This window comes from Typopeltis vanoorti, chromosome 6 (genome assembly GCF_054136105.1).
Source record: "Typopeltis vanoorti isolate ZY-2024b chromosome 6, IOZ_Tvanoo_1.0, whole genome shotgun sequence".
Taxonomy (NCBI): domain Eukaryota; kingdom Metazoa; phylum Arthropoda; class Arachnida; order Uropygi; family Thelyphonidae; genus Typopeltis; species Typopeltis vanoorti.
In genome coordinates, this window is record NC_143554.1 from 141,456,072 (window position 1) to 141,471,909 (window position 15,838).

The window sequence follows — 15,838 nt, forward strand, 5'->3', positions numbered from 1 at the left end:
TATAATATTAGCAATATGTTATATAATAAATATATAGTTTATAATTATATACTACGATTTTTTTTGTTAGATAAGTGATGGTTCGCATTCATGGAAGGTCGCAATCTCCTTGAAGACAGATTCGATTATTTAAAGCCATTGGTAGGTTAATGCCAGAGAGATAAACATGGCCAGCAGCGAATCAGTGGCATTATGGGAAGTATTTTAGATAAAAATATACTGATTTTTTTAAAAAAATATTTAGTTAAGTATCTAATATGTAAGAACTCAAACAAGCTTTATCGATGTTTAACTAAAGCTTGAGTAAGCCTGTCCAATACGGGGGTGACAGGGTTTTTCTTCTCGGAAACTCGGGTTTTTCATCCCTCAAACAGGCCAGGAGAATACACGCAATTTGAAGCTTATGAAGCTTCAAATTGCGTAAACATTCATAAGCCCTAAAACTCGTACAAGGAGATGTTTACATAAATTTGATAACAGGTTGGATCATGACTCCACAACAGTAGATTTTTAACGCCTCTCCTAAAGATTCCCTCAAATGTGTTTTGCGTAAAGTTTCATTTTTTTCCTTTTTTGATTTGCTAAACTGAGTACTTCACATTCCATTTTTTTTCATTATAATCGATTAAGGCATCCATCCTAAGATGTTTCTTAGTCTGTCTTCCGTCCTAGTGCGAAAATATTATCTGTTCTCTTTTAATAACACCTGAATTTAATTTCAAAGAAACCTATGTATAAATATTAAGTGTCTCTGCAAAGTAAGTGTGTACTTTTTTGAAACTCCAAGATTACAATGAAGAATATCGTAAGGAGGATATAGTAAACATTATTTAGAAATCATAAATTCCACAATATGATTCATAGTTTCCTATGTGCAGTTTCGCGCATTGACAATTATAAGAACCTTCAGATTCTTTGCTAACTGCTAAATGACGTTCGCTTAAAATTGCACAGTTATTAGCCGAAACATATGAACATTTAGAAAGGATATGACTTAAGGTATTAAGAAATTACCTTTAATCACTCTTACCCAATAGTCCAGAACACTTCTTCGGAAATCTGAATTGTATAAATGTTATTATCTACCCAGAGATACACTCATAAAAACAGACCATGCTCTTCACAAATAACCATACCAACAATTGCAGCGAGTTACAGAGTAAAAGGCAATATCGGTTTTCATCGCATAGTATCTTTCCTTTTGTAATATCTCACATCTTCTCAGTAATTCAGTCTATTAGCATATTTATCAGGAATACGTGAGAATCCTGTGAAACACTCCATCGTAGCTGAATATATAGACAGTACTTCAGAAGAATTTGTACTCTAAGATGATTTTACTAGCAGGTCTTAGAGATATTAAAGTAATTTCTGTTCAGATAATGCAAATAAAGAATTATCATGAAGATAATCTTCTCGATTGGAAGGCAGTTTCAAATAGAGAGATGTAGACAATCTTCAAAATGAAGAAATTGAACATGAAACTTATTTGTGTCTATGGTCACACAGAAAGCTCTTCTAAGGAAGACATGGAGGAATTTTTTGTGTTATGAGAACAGGTAGCTGACGAAGAAAGTGCAAAAAAGGTGGTCCTTGATAGAGATCTGAACAGAAAAGTAGGAAATGAATTCCATCAGGCATATAGGAACATTTTGGGAAAATTTGGAGAAATGAGCAAAACTAATAATAATGGAAAGTATTTATTGGACTTCTCTCCAGGATAAGGACTGGTCATTACTAACAACATGTCTCAACATAAAGGTGTGCACAAGTTGAGGTGGAGAGAAGACACGAGAAATAAGAAAAGCCTTATTGACTAGGTCATTGTTGATGCTGATGTTTTCATGCTGGTTCAAGATATAGACGAGAGTACAGAGGTTTGAAATTATAAAAGGGGGTACAGACGATTTAAAATTCGAAGTTACCATTACTTAATGCTAACCAGGAGAAAAATATATATTATGTTGAAAAGAACAGGAGGTAAGATAGTTTTTAAAAGAATTAAAGTTGAGCAGCTCTTAGGGTAAACGTGTAGACTCGACTAAACAAACCTCAATGAAGAACATTTGAAAAATTTTGAAAATAAGGATCTTGGAGTCTCAGTCGCAAACTCTGAAGAACACATTGATTCAGCTAGGGCGAATGGATGTATATGGTGAAGTTGTGTGTAAGGATAGAAAAGTAACAATACCGTAGTGGACACAAGAAATTAAAGAAGCAGTTCTGAAACAAAAAGCGTACCAAACGTTTCTAGTAAATAAGTCGGCAGAGCCCTAAAAGAATACCTGGAAAAATGTAAGAGAGTTAAACTGTGTAAACGTAGCTATACAAAACTCATGAGAAGACTTTGGTAAAAACATAGAAACCAAATATCATGAAGGTAGCAAAATGTTATGGAGGCTTGTAGAGAAAGCCATTAAAATTTAAATGTGGATAGGCAGCTGGAGTAGATGATATTCGACAAGAAATGCATAAGTACGAAGGTATAAATGTTTTGCAGCGGCTGCAGAGCATAATTCAGAGCATAATTCGACCTGGTCAGAAGGGCGAATTCCATATAATTGGAGTAGAGTTCATACTTTCCATTTACAAAAAAATAAAAATAAAATTGAATGTCAGAATTACAGAGTAATTTCTCTTCTGAGTGTTACAGGTGCAAGCATATTTGAAACGTGTGCGAAAGATATTGTGGATTGGCATTAAAATAAGCTATAAAAAGGGCCAAAACTATTCAAATAGACAGAATAATAGAAATCTTAAGCTGCATTCTGAATTGAGATCCTATAGAACAAGTAAAATATTTCAGCTATTTAGGCACAGTTTTTAGTAAAGATGGCAAGTTAAATCTAGAAAGGGACAACAGAATAAGCAAGGCTGGTGTAGCCGGTAGCCAGCTAATACATTTACATGGAATGAGCAAGAGAATTTAGCCAAGACACGAAACTAACAGGACAGGACAGTGTTCATACGAGTTTTAAGCTATAAATCTTACAGTCGGATTAGAAATAAAGCGCTTGGTGAAAGATTAGAGACCGCAGATGTGAGGGTTCTGGGAAATATTAAGGGAGTGAACGGATGTCAGCAATGGCAGAATCATATTAAAAATGAAGATATCAGAAAGGAACTTTACACTATTAGCATTCAAGGATCTGTCCGCAGAACTAATGTAACGAGGTATGGCCAATTAAATGGAATGGGAGAAGAAAGATTAGCAAAAGAAGTGTTTGATGCCAGGTAGGAGGTAAACGGTCCAGAGTAAGATCAAGGTCTAGGGGAGATTTTTTCAATCAGGAGTGCCTTAATGAACGAAATCTCAGATACTACAATATTAGAGTGCTGAAAAGTAATAGATTTGGAGGAAAATTGTTGATAGGAGGTTAATAATAATGTAAACGTAATCTTGTGGTGCTGTCATAGCAACCTGAACACCACTTGAGGGTTCGTATCGGGAAATTGATGATGATAATTCAGATAATTACAATCATCTTCTTTACTCACAACATGCACGTTCGGAACGTGTAGAGAGTGACAATGAGGGATGTCAGATTCATTTTATTTTCAGTGGTGTCTTCTCCGCACTGTGAAAATTAAAATCGACACACACACACACACACACACACACACACACACACACACACACACACACACACACACACACACACACACACACACACACACACACACACACACACACACACAGAAATACAATCTTTTCTGATGGTGCGCTCTTCCCACATTCGTTTCTTATTTTGCCTTTCTTTCTTTCTTTCTTGCATACATTTCACTCCAATGCCCCCCCCCCCCTCTCTCTCTCTCTCTCTCTCTCTCTCTCTAGTCTTTTCTCAATTTCTCAAATATTTGTACAACTTCTTCGAAACAGATCTGCTGAAGACATGAAATGAGTGTCGTTTATTAGTGGAACAACAGCATTTCCTGAAAGAAAATAATGATGATTAGTTAGATATAAATGACAATTGTCACATTTGTTCTGTTGTAAGCAGAACGCAATTCTGTGGTTGTGTGAAACTGAAAGAGAAAGTTGAATGTACGTTAAATGAAAGCAAACAAACAAAAGATTATTGCATCCGGAAAGAAAGAGGATGACAATTTTGTTTTGTGTCACTTTTTGTAATGGACAACAAATTCGAGAGCTTGATGCATTGAACGTCGGTGAGAAAATGATGAAGGAAATCGGAATGAATGATTTTCGAGAAGTAGAATAATAAAGCAAGTGATGAGCACTTCAATTTTGAGCACAGCACCTTTTTTAAAGGCATGGAGAAATAATTACCGATAAATCGATTTCTTATTTCCAGCCTAATTTTTTTGCTGAGAAATAATGAAAAATACTTCTAATCATATTCGAAGTTTCATGCGGAATTCCTTCTTCACCTTCTCTATCTTCTTGCCAATAAATGCAAAGAGTGCAATATATTGGTTCAATGAAATTGAAAATTTTGCTCCAGCGGTATTGAACATTCGTTTAGTTGAAAAAGATCTCTTTTCAAATTCCATCTAAGATTATCTTTATAATGGCTTTTCAACAGAAACTGAGTTAGTCGGTCTGATACTCATGCGGAAGGATTTCACTCCTGTAAAATGTGATTTTTCGTCTCGCATATCTAGCAAACCCTGAAAAGGAGATAGCACGCATTTAAGACACAAAAATATTCCAACTGAATTAGACCTAACCGTCTTATCTTACGGAATCAATGTTTTGAAGTCTAGCATATTTTAATCCTCGTGGATCATAAAGATCCGATGAAAATAAACAGGCTTAAAATTTCAAATTTTCAGCTTGATAATTCAGTCGTTGTGAAGAGCATTATAAGGGGAACATGTGCCGTTTTCAATGTAGTTTCAGTTAAAATCCTTTATTTGTTTTTGTTTCAATGTATTAAAGCATAGAATGCGGAAATGTAATGTTATCCCAAAGATTTCGGGATAGAACTTATTTTCAACTAACACAACAGCAAGATATTTAACAAGAGACGTTTTCATTTAATAAGTAAATCAAAAGCTGACTTCTCTCTCTGAAGAAAAGAATATTCCATGAAGAAATGTTCATTACTAAGCGGCCGCAAATGGATCATGACTCCATCTCCTGGATAGTAACTAAATCACCGTATTCTACTTTCTACGTATTCAGCATTAACTCATACATAAAAGGAATACCCACATATAAGAAATTGGATTTATTTCTTACAACCAGGAAGAGATAAACTCAAGTTGTAGATGAAGCAAGAATTAATTAATTAATTAATTATTTTTTTTTGTATTACTCCCTTACGTTAGAGTTAGAAGAACGTACGACCTCATCAGTGCATGTCTGTGGTATAGGTGAGGAAGCAGGTAAAAGTTCATTGACATTTTTTAGACATATGCAGGTTGTAATTTGGTAATACCTTTCACAGTAATCTCTGCCAGAAGACAGAGATAGATGACATAAAAGAGGAAGACGAAAAGCACGTAAGCTATGGTTTGCAATTGAACACTGAATTGTTGCTGGGCAAAACTGTTCCTGTATTAACAGATGTAACGGAATGTGAAGGAATAACGTTTAGCAGTTAAATGGAGTAATTACCATTGAAGAACTTCTAGAATAGACACAAAGCTGTAACATTCAAAGTCTGTAACGTCTGTGAGATAGAGGTTGAAGTGAATCAGAAAGAGTAGGGATCGGCTGTTTGTCGAATTGTTTTCCTCTGGATAGCCTCAAGAAATTTAAGAGATGTTTCATCTGCTCCAACCCAAATATGTGAGCAATATTCTAAGCGGCGAATTTGAGATATGTATAACATATCACAAATTCGCATGTATAATAGATTACACAGGCGATAGATGATGGGTGTTATCCATGGAGCACAGTGTTTCAAATAAACAAGAGACGCCATCAGGACCAAGAGACTTACTGTAGAAGTTTAGTAATTTTCTTTTGTCTTTATGTCGAAAATTACAAGAGGCACAATGCGTTCAGATTCCAATCTGTGCTGATTTAAAGAGCGGTGCCGCGATGTCAGGATGTCAGCTTTATCTTTTGGTTAAATTACGGTGGTGGCATCAGGATGGGAGAGGTGGAAGTGCACTTGTAAATGGACCAGAAGGCAGAACTTTCATTTGGATAGGAAGCAAAGTTTCCGCTCTAAGACTTTATGAAGTCAGATTTAGATCTTCCAATGACTGATTTGCATTTGTCCGTTCTTTACTTTATGTAAAGTATTAATCTGAAGTTCTTAATGCGAATCACCTGCGATAAGCGGTTTTTGGTTCGACTGCTGTGATACACTTTCTGTTGAACCAGTGCTTGGAAAGTGGACCAGGATTCTGGGTAAGATAGGGGATGGAGGTGGCGTTCATGCCGGTAGGGATAAATTCTGTTATTTGTCCGGAGCAGGAGTTAGGGTCGGATAAATAAAACAACACTCAAAACATGGAAAGGAAGATTGAATGGCTGGATTGTCGAACTTTATGGAAGAAATGTAAAGAGTTCTCAGTAGGTATCAGTGTTTGAAGAACGGTAAAAGAGCAGATGAATATTACCAGATGCCAAAAGAAATATTTTGCTAGAGGAGGTCTGAAGCAGCGATTCTAAAGTAGCCAGTCTTTGGAATGTAATGTCTGATCTCACAAAGGCACAGGTGCCCCACCTAGTGGCGAAAGAAATTATGAACTCTGTAATTTTGACATTGGAGAAATACTTTGATGGATACTAGTGGATGTACGGGATATTTGGATTTCTGCAAAGAGCAGAGGGATTGTCTGGTTGATTGTAAGTGATGGTAATGTGATTTATGTTACATTTAATGCCACAGATGTTAGTGAAGTGGATGAGGGAGGGAGTTTTTAATGAGGCTTCCAATAAGTTGGGTGGTAGTATTTCATCGTGGGGTAAAGAGTATCTAAATTCATCATTTCCAGTGTGCACGGCGCAAGTTCTTGTACTCAATATCGAAGGCTTACAAGAAAGTGCGTTGCTTACATACATCTTAAGTCGCTGAGACACCTCATCCGGCTCATTCAAAAATAATGAAAAGTGAAGCTGATGTTAATTAAAGCAAACTTGTGTAATCTTGAATGTTTCGGTGATTTTAACGCTTTTTATGTATTGCTTGAGAAGTAAAAAGTGACTGTTTATCAAACTGAAATTCTTAATACCAGAAATTATCTTAAGTGCTTTTTCACCACATTCCCAAATTTCTTTTAACAGATCGTGGAATAGGCCTACTGGGGATACCACGTTAAAAAAAAGCGCGCCTCATACTCTACCTCAAAGGTGATGTGGAAAAGAGTACATCTGATGCTTCAGTGATGTAGGATGTGGTTTCGAAAGAGATCAGTTTCAAATATTTTTCCAGTATAAAGGCGTCGATTAATTCTTAATTCTTCTTTTACTAGAATTAAGAGAATAATTAATATGTAATATCGACTTCAGGTTTTCAGGAATCTTTTTCAATATCTTGAAAATAAAAATTAGCCTTTTATTACTTGCTTTTTTAGATATCTAATCGTCTCTATAAATAGAGTCACTAACCTCCTTGACTATACTACGTATGTTAAAAAAGAGTTAGTAGCAAGCATTTATATGTGGAATAAAAGTGAAAAGAAGATATTATTCACTTTTAAGAGCATGGACAATCATAATGTTTCAGAATTATGGTATGAATCAGCCTTTGTTTAGTTGATGACTTTACCTGTCGAGTTAAAAAGTAATTTTTTCTACATGTTGTACTGAATAGTCGTTCGCATGTTGTGGTAGGAGTGGTTTTCCACCGGGAAAATCCGATTTTTCATCCCACTAATTAGACCAGCCAAACATTTTAGCTCATCATTTGTTTTAATGACTTTTGCAATTAAATTATATCAGGTATTTTTGTCGTATTTTAATTATTTTCATATTTCAATAATTAGTATTCTTAAAGTCCTTAAAATGACTGGCTAGATGAGCGAAGCGAGAATTCTTTTCATATTCCCCGTTATCTGTATCTGTAGAGGACAATGTAAGGATAGGGTGTTATTGAACTATATAAATATATAAATATAAATAAAGCTCTGATCATGGCAGGAGGGTAACAGCAATAGCGGAGCCTCAGTTAGAACTTCATTGGCTACAGCATTACCATCAATTACCCTCCAAGGGTATTGGATTGAATGAATCAATCACCGCATCTCACGGTTGAGTCCTTATAGTCCTTATGACTGGCTTAAAGGGGCGAAGCAAGAATGCTTTTCATATTCCCAGTTATCCGTACAGGACAGTGTATTGATAAGGTGTTATTAAGCTATTAAGGCTCTGATCATGGCAGGAGGGTAACTGCAATAGCCAAGTCTCAGTTAGAACTTCATTGGCTACAGCATTGCTATCCATGAGTCGCCAAGGGTATTGGATTGAATGAATCAATCACCGCATCTCACGGTCGATTGATTCCGCCTATCCAAAATTTCACGGTTGAGAATGACCAATTTTAAATTTATATATCTTTCATATTTAATACTTTTTCATCACGGTTGAGTTCTTATAAGAACTCGGCGATGGACTGAGTCCTTGACTCTTTATCCCGTAATGTGAATGAACAAAATCTCTGTGGATGAGATGTTATTGAGCTAAAAACATCTAGTCATGGCTGGGTAAAGGCAATAGCCGAGCCTCAGTTAAAACTTCATTGGCTACAGCATCGCCATTTGTTACCCTGGAAGTCCTAAAAAGGACTTGAACTTCCTCCCACTCATCACCGTTGAGAATGTCCTTATAAGGTTTGGCTTAAAGGGGCGAAGCAAGAATGCTTTTCATCATCCCCTTTATCTGTAGAGAACAGTGAAGGGATAAGGTGTTATTGAGCAATTAAAGCTGTGATCATGGCAGAAGGGTAATAGCAATATATAGCCGTGCCTCAGTTAGGATTTCATTGGCTACAGCATTGCCATCCATTACCTTCCAAGGGTATTGGATTAAATAAATCAATCACCGCATTTCACGGTCGATTGATCCCACGGTTGATTTATAAGGACTGACTTAAAGGGGCGAAGCAAGAATGCTTTTCATCTTCCCCGTTATCTGTAGAGGACAGTGTAGGGATAAGGTGTTATTGAGATATTAAAGCTCTGATCATGGCAGGAGGGTAACAGCAATTGCCGAATAGCCGAACCTCAGTTAGAACTTCATTGGCTACAGCATTGTCATCCATTACCCTCCAAGGGTATTGGATTGAATGAATCAATCACCGCATCTCACGGTCGATTGATTTCAACCTCACATTCCATCATCTCCCACGGTTGAGAATGATGGAAACGTATTAAATATGAAAGATATATAAATTTAAAATTGATGTATGTTAATAAATCATATAAATATTTTATCAATCATTTTGATAAGTTTGAGTTGAAATTGTTTTGTAATAAAGATTTTTGATAATGTGTTAGAAATATTTTATTATTTTGCAAAAAACATTTCACAGCAGTTCAAATGTGAATCGTATCAAGTATTTCCCATTATATTTACACAATGCATCTCAGAATATTCTTAGTTTCTTAAGTTGACAATGAGTAGAACATGTTGTGCAGCGCGCAAAGGACATTAGAAGCCTCTCCACAAAGCTCATAATAACGAACTCCACTGCGAATATATTAAACATAGACTTTCCTTTATATCTCATATGAAAAATATAGGAATTGTTGAGGATGGAAGGAAAGAAAATAAATTATCCAAGTGAAAATGTTCAAGAGGAAAATATTAAAAAAGGAAGTGAATTGAAGTGAGGACATTCTGAAATGTTCATTTTAACTCTTGCCGATAAGTTGGAGAGAAAACAAAATTACTGAAGGTATTCAAATTAATGAGCACGAGAAAAGTTGATCAAAAGACTGTTATTTTTCAGCCGTATATTGCATATAATATTCATTTTATTTATGTGCTAAATTATCCAACAAAATATACACTTTATGAAACAAATTTATTTCATTTTTTTAAAGAAACAAAAACTGAAACCGTTTTGCTGAAGTATTAAAATGCATTAACACACCTCTTTTATATATAGATAAGTTAGTTATATGTATTAAGTACGGTGCTGCCTAAATATATAAATATGTATAAATGTGAATTGGCAAAAGAGTTTGTTTTCAGATTCTGACGACAACGGACGTGTTCACTAGATAGCTGCGCTTCTTCAGGTTTTCTATTCCTCTATCGGAGGTGTTTCGTGGTTCTTGCATTGCACTGGCTAACCCAACTTAAATTCCTACTGTGCACTAGGTCAATGGCCGCGTAGGTCACGACTCCCTCCCCCCTTCCGCACACACACAAACATTTTCTTCTACTATACTAGTAGACTTCCTCAGTCTACAGAATATTGCTGGCAGATCCCTAGACATGCGGGATTTAATTTGCGAGAAGTTGCGCTGTCATCACCATGAGCGAGGAGGAAGACGAAGACGAAGAAATTAAGGAATCCTTAATTTCTACTCCTTGCCAGAAGAAGGTCAGAAGGAGAAGACACTACCCATATATGGAGGGGAAGCTGGAATTTGTGGTCTCCACTCTCCCAGAATTTGAAGAGGTCCGTGCACGGAAGACGCGCAAGACAACAACTACAGAGCCACCCAAGGACAACGAAATGGATGAAGATGGCCACATCACAGATTCCACTGCCTCTCCCAATGAGATGGTAGTACCCTCCGATCATTCTCCGTGAAAAACGCAGATGGACGTCTATAAGGACCACTATATGCGATCTGCAAATGTCATACAAAACAGCAAAAAATGTGGACGACGGTCCACATTTTTTGCTGTTTTTGTATGACAATATTCTGTAAAATACAATACTCTGTAATGGACTACAGAATATTGACCAAAGAGTTAGACCCAAACGGTGCACAATATCACACCTTCTTCCTCAGATAGGAGAAAAACCTGAAGGTGGTTCTTCGATGTGTTTCTTATGACATATCTACAGATGAAATCGCTGCTGATCTCCGATATCAAGACCCATCAAGGCCAGCAGAATGACTAGAGCTGACAAGAGCCCGATGCCTCTGGTCTTGCTCGAAGTCCGTCAAGCCTACAAAAACATCTATGACTTGACATCGATCTATGGACTTAAGATCAGTTCTGAACCTCTTAGGAAAAGGACTTCAACGGTGCCATCAATGTCAAAAATTCGGCCATGCCCAGAAACTGTGTAAGGCCGAGTTCGGATGCTTTAAGTGCGGTGAGTGCCACTCCATTAACACCTGCACCAAGCCAAAAACCACCCCGGCTAAATGAGCCAACTGCGGAGGCCCTCACCCAGCCAACTATAAAGGGTGTATGCAAAACCAGAAGAACAGGTGGTTGGAGACAGCCAAAACAGTCTTCCACTCTAATACACGAACACCAGAGGCTCATCTGCTGCAATGATTTTTCAGAAAAGTAATTACTATCGGCTAACAAGAACTTATGCGGACTTTTTTTTAGGACTGGTGATGAGAGTGATGTCTAAGGACTTTTTCATTCAGCCACAATCTCACGATTATATAGCTAAATTGGTCGACTGAGGCCTCTTTTATAACCTCCTACTATCATATCATACTCGACCATTTGATCTGTTCCACTCCCACTACTTGCCGACTTTCAGCATTCTTTTATATACTATGCTATCAGAGGATGGCTTTTTTTGTGTCGATATTTCTTGCCTCTATAGGAAGGAGTAAAGTAGCTGTGTTATATATTTTTTCTTAAATATTAAGAAAAAAAAATTTTTTTTCTTATATTTTAATCTTACAAATTAAAATCATACAAACCCAATTTTATTAGTTTGCATTGTATAAGGCAATTATGGATGTAGCCAAGTAGTCTACGTCCATAATTGTTTGGCGAATCGTTTGAGTGCTCTAATTCCATTCAATTTACAGCACACTATTTTTCTAAATAAAAAAAAACGATACAGGAATTTTATTAGTTAATGAATAGACTGTACGCATAATTTTATAAAGAAAAATAAAATATTTAATATTAAAACACTAATATTGTGTATGTATGTATCTGCGCGCGCTTGAGGTAGATGTGGACCATCCAAATTGATTTAAGGCGAAAAGTGGCACTGGCGGAAGTATTTTATTAAAAGTTAAAAGACCTGAAATTTATCTCTGATATTAACATGTTTCGAAGAAGAAGGTATAACAGGTATATTTAAAACTCAAATATCCCTTTTTTTACCTTATCGGACTTTGCTGGTAACTTCTAAATACATCCACAGTTTTATAGATTTTCCCCGTGTATATATTTCACAGACACCGAGGATTTTTTGTCGTTAGCAAAGTAAACCCATGAGCAGGAGATCTAAATAAAGAAAAAGGAGGAGATCTAGTAAAAGATCTAGATAAAGATAAAGAAAATCTAGATTTCAAATCATATATGATTTGAAATCTAGATTTTCCAGATTTGATTTTCCAGAAAATCACATTTTCTAGAAAATATAAAATAAAAATACCGAAATTAAGAACAGCCCAAAACAATTTTAAACTGCAAACCGCTTTGCTATTTACTGTTATCATTAATCCTTATAAGGACTGGCTAAAGAGAGCGAAGCAAGAATGCTTTTCATCTTCCCCGTTATCTGTAGAGGACAGTGTAGGTATAAGGTGCAATTGAGCTACTAAAGCTCTGATCATGGCAAGAGGATAACAGCAATTGCCGAATTTCAGTTAAAACTTCATTGGCTACAGTATTGCAATCAATTACCCTCCAAAGGCTTATATTTAAGTAAAGCCGTCTCTAAAAATTAAGACAACCTCTAGACCACTCAATAGTGGCCGAAAGACTGTCCAAATTCAGCGTTGACTCCACTCAGTAACGGGCCTCCCACCACCGAGCGGAACTGCTCATATTCCAGGGAGAAGCATCCACCGACAAATCCCCTCACTGGCCACGCCGAAGAACACACTGTCCAGAGACTCAAAATTCTCTCCCAGGGCAAACTCCCCGAAATCTAAGCCCCCCACCCCCTCACCGGGAGCAAAATTTCGGAAGAAACTGGAGAGAACAAAACTCTCGAAACTCAGCGTCCATTTAATCGCCTCTTACGACATGCTTGGATTTGCATTAGGGCTATTCTTTCCCGGCCACCTCAATTACCCTTCAAGGGTATTAATCAGCACATCTCACTGTCGATTCAATCTATTCACCCTCCCTCGTTATCATTAGTCATTATAAGGTCTGGCTTAATGGGGCGAAGCAAGAATGCTTTTCATCTTCCCCGTTATCTGTAGAGGACAGTGTATGGATAAGGTGTTATTGAGCAATTAAAGCTCTGATCATGGCAGGAGGGTAACAGCAATAGCCGAGCCTCAGTTAGAACTTCATTGGCTACAGCACTGCCATCCATTACCCTTGAAGGGTATTGGATTGAATGAATCAATCACCCACTGTTTAAGTAAAGGTGACTTCTCAAAAAATCGGACGATCTCTAGGCCACTCCATAGTGGGCAAAAGACCGTCCATATCTCAGCGTTGGTTCCACTCAGTGACGGGCACCCCGACCACCAAGCAGAACCGCTCAAATTCCGAAGAAAATAGTTCACCGACAAAGCCCGTCACCAGGAACACCTTCTCCGGAGACTCAAATTGCTCCCTTAAGGCAAAAACCTCAAGAGAGCAAACTCTCGAAACTCATTACCCAAGGAGGTAACAGCTACAGCCGAACCTCAGTTAAACTTCATTGTTTCAGCATTGCCATTCATTACCTCCAAGGGTATAAAATCAATCACCGTATGTGTAAGTAAAGGTGATATCTCAAAAATATCGGACGATCTCTAGGCCACTCATTCGTGGGCGAAAGACCGTCCAAATCTCAGCGTTGGTTCTACTCAGTGAAACTCGACTACCGAGTAGAACCGCTCATATTCCGAGGAAAATAATTCACCGGCAAGTACCCCTCAGCGGGCCGTGCCGGAGAACACTTTCCCCGGAGACTCAAAGTGCTCCCTTAGGGCAAAACCTAAGAGAGCGAACTCATTTACCCAGGATAACAGCAACAGCCGAACCTCAGTTAAACTTCATTGGTTCAGCATTGCCATCTGTTACCCTATATATGGGCATCTCATATAAAATCAATCACCGCATCTCACAGTCGATTGATCCCTTCTTTAACCTCGATATCATTAGTAGAACACACACTAATTTTCATTAATATAGATTAAATTTTATTATAGGTGTTCTGTTAAACTAAAACTTACTCGTTTTTTCTCAAGTAAATTTTTGAAGTAAACATTATTTTGCAGTTTGTATAAATAATCCTAAATGATTTCTAAAATATTTCTGAAAATGTGGTAAATTTACGTTTAAAAAATTTCGCTTCATGTGTTTAGGTGCAAAACGAAAAAAAAAACAAAAAAGAAAAGAAGAAGGAAAATTAAACGAGTAGACTCATTAATTTCATGTTGTTCAGCCATACACGGACAAAAAGGGAAAAACTGTGCATTGCAGTAACTACTTTCTGCAATGTAGTATTTAATGGAAGTTAGCATTTTGGATGTAGAATATAATTTGTTGATGTGATTTAACTTCAGTTTCAATCAGAACACTTGGCAAACATTTATGTTTAAAATTCATACTCGCTAACAAGTAAGAAAATAATTACAAAAAAAAAAAAACATTTTAACAAAGTGAATTTCGTGTTAACTTTCTTACACCAGTTTCAAAAAAAAAATCCTACTAAAAGTTTACTGAGGAAAGCCGAAAACACTCTTCAAACAATGGAAGAGAGGAAGAGAAATGACCAATCATGCCACTTAATAATATTGTGCTCTCAATGAGATCTCTTTGAATGAGGAAACTTTGATTACAATTTTGTCTGAATTACTAAGATCACAGCTGACATCTACAATCGATTTTGTGAAACGGCGGTTAAGAAAGGTTCTACAGCACCTGATACTCTGGTGGGTAGATGAACGCTTTGTGGTAGATCATTGTTAAAAGCAAAAGTCTCAACATTTATTTCGCGAACTTCTTTGGTGAACTCTTAAGTTCAGTAAGAACGATATCCTCACGAAGTGAGCAATTAAACTGCAGAAAAGTAAAATTTACGAAGTAGGTTAGAAGGAAAAGTTTTAATACTATTTGATGATTACAAAAGTAATAATTACACTTTGTGTGTGTGTGTGTGTGTGTGTGTGTGTGTGTGTGTGTGTGTGTGTGTGTGTGTGTGTGTGTGTGTGTGTGTGTGTGTGTGTGTGTGTGTGTGTGTGTGTGTGTGTGTGTGTGTGTAAGCAGATGATGAAACCACGTTTGTGATTTCAATAGTTGAGATGAATAATTTACAATCACTACTTCAGTTATTGTGAGAGAATTAGATTACATTTAGATTGAGTAGCTGGGACCACGAGATGGCGGCACTCACTAGCATTATTCTTCACTACGTACCGATTAATTAGCGATGGTCTTGGACAAGATTTCGATGATTGGCTACCAGTGGAGATGGAACTGCCCACTTCTCAGTCTCCAAAAGTTAGATACGGCTTAAACAGACTTAATAAATACTCGCCTGAATACTCGCCTACTCCCTAAATCAGCTAATGCTGATTTAGGGAGTAGGCGAGTATTTATTTTAAATACCAAATTTCGATAATTTGGTTTAGATTTAGTTTCCACAAAACTGAGGTCGAAGTCATGCATCAAGTAGTGGATTACCATTATTTCTCAACAAGAAACGTAAATGTTGAATTCGATGCTTTTAAAATTTCTTCAAAACCAAGCTTGGTATAATATTACTCTGAATTACATGAAATGTTTAATACGAACCTCACATTCTCATCGAATGTGAGTGTTATATTAAACCTTTAGTATAACAGGACCATGTAGATAAAAGAT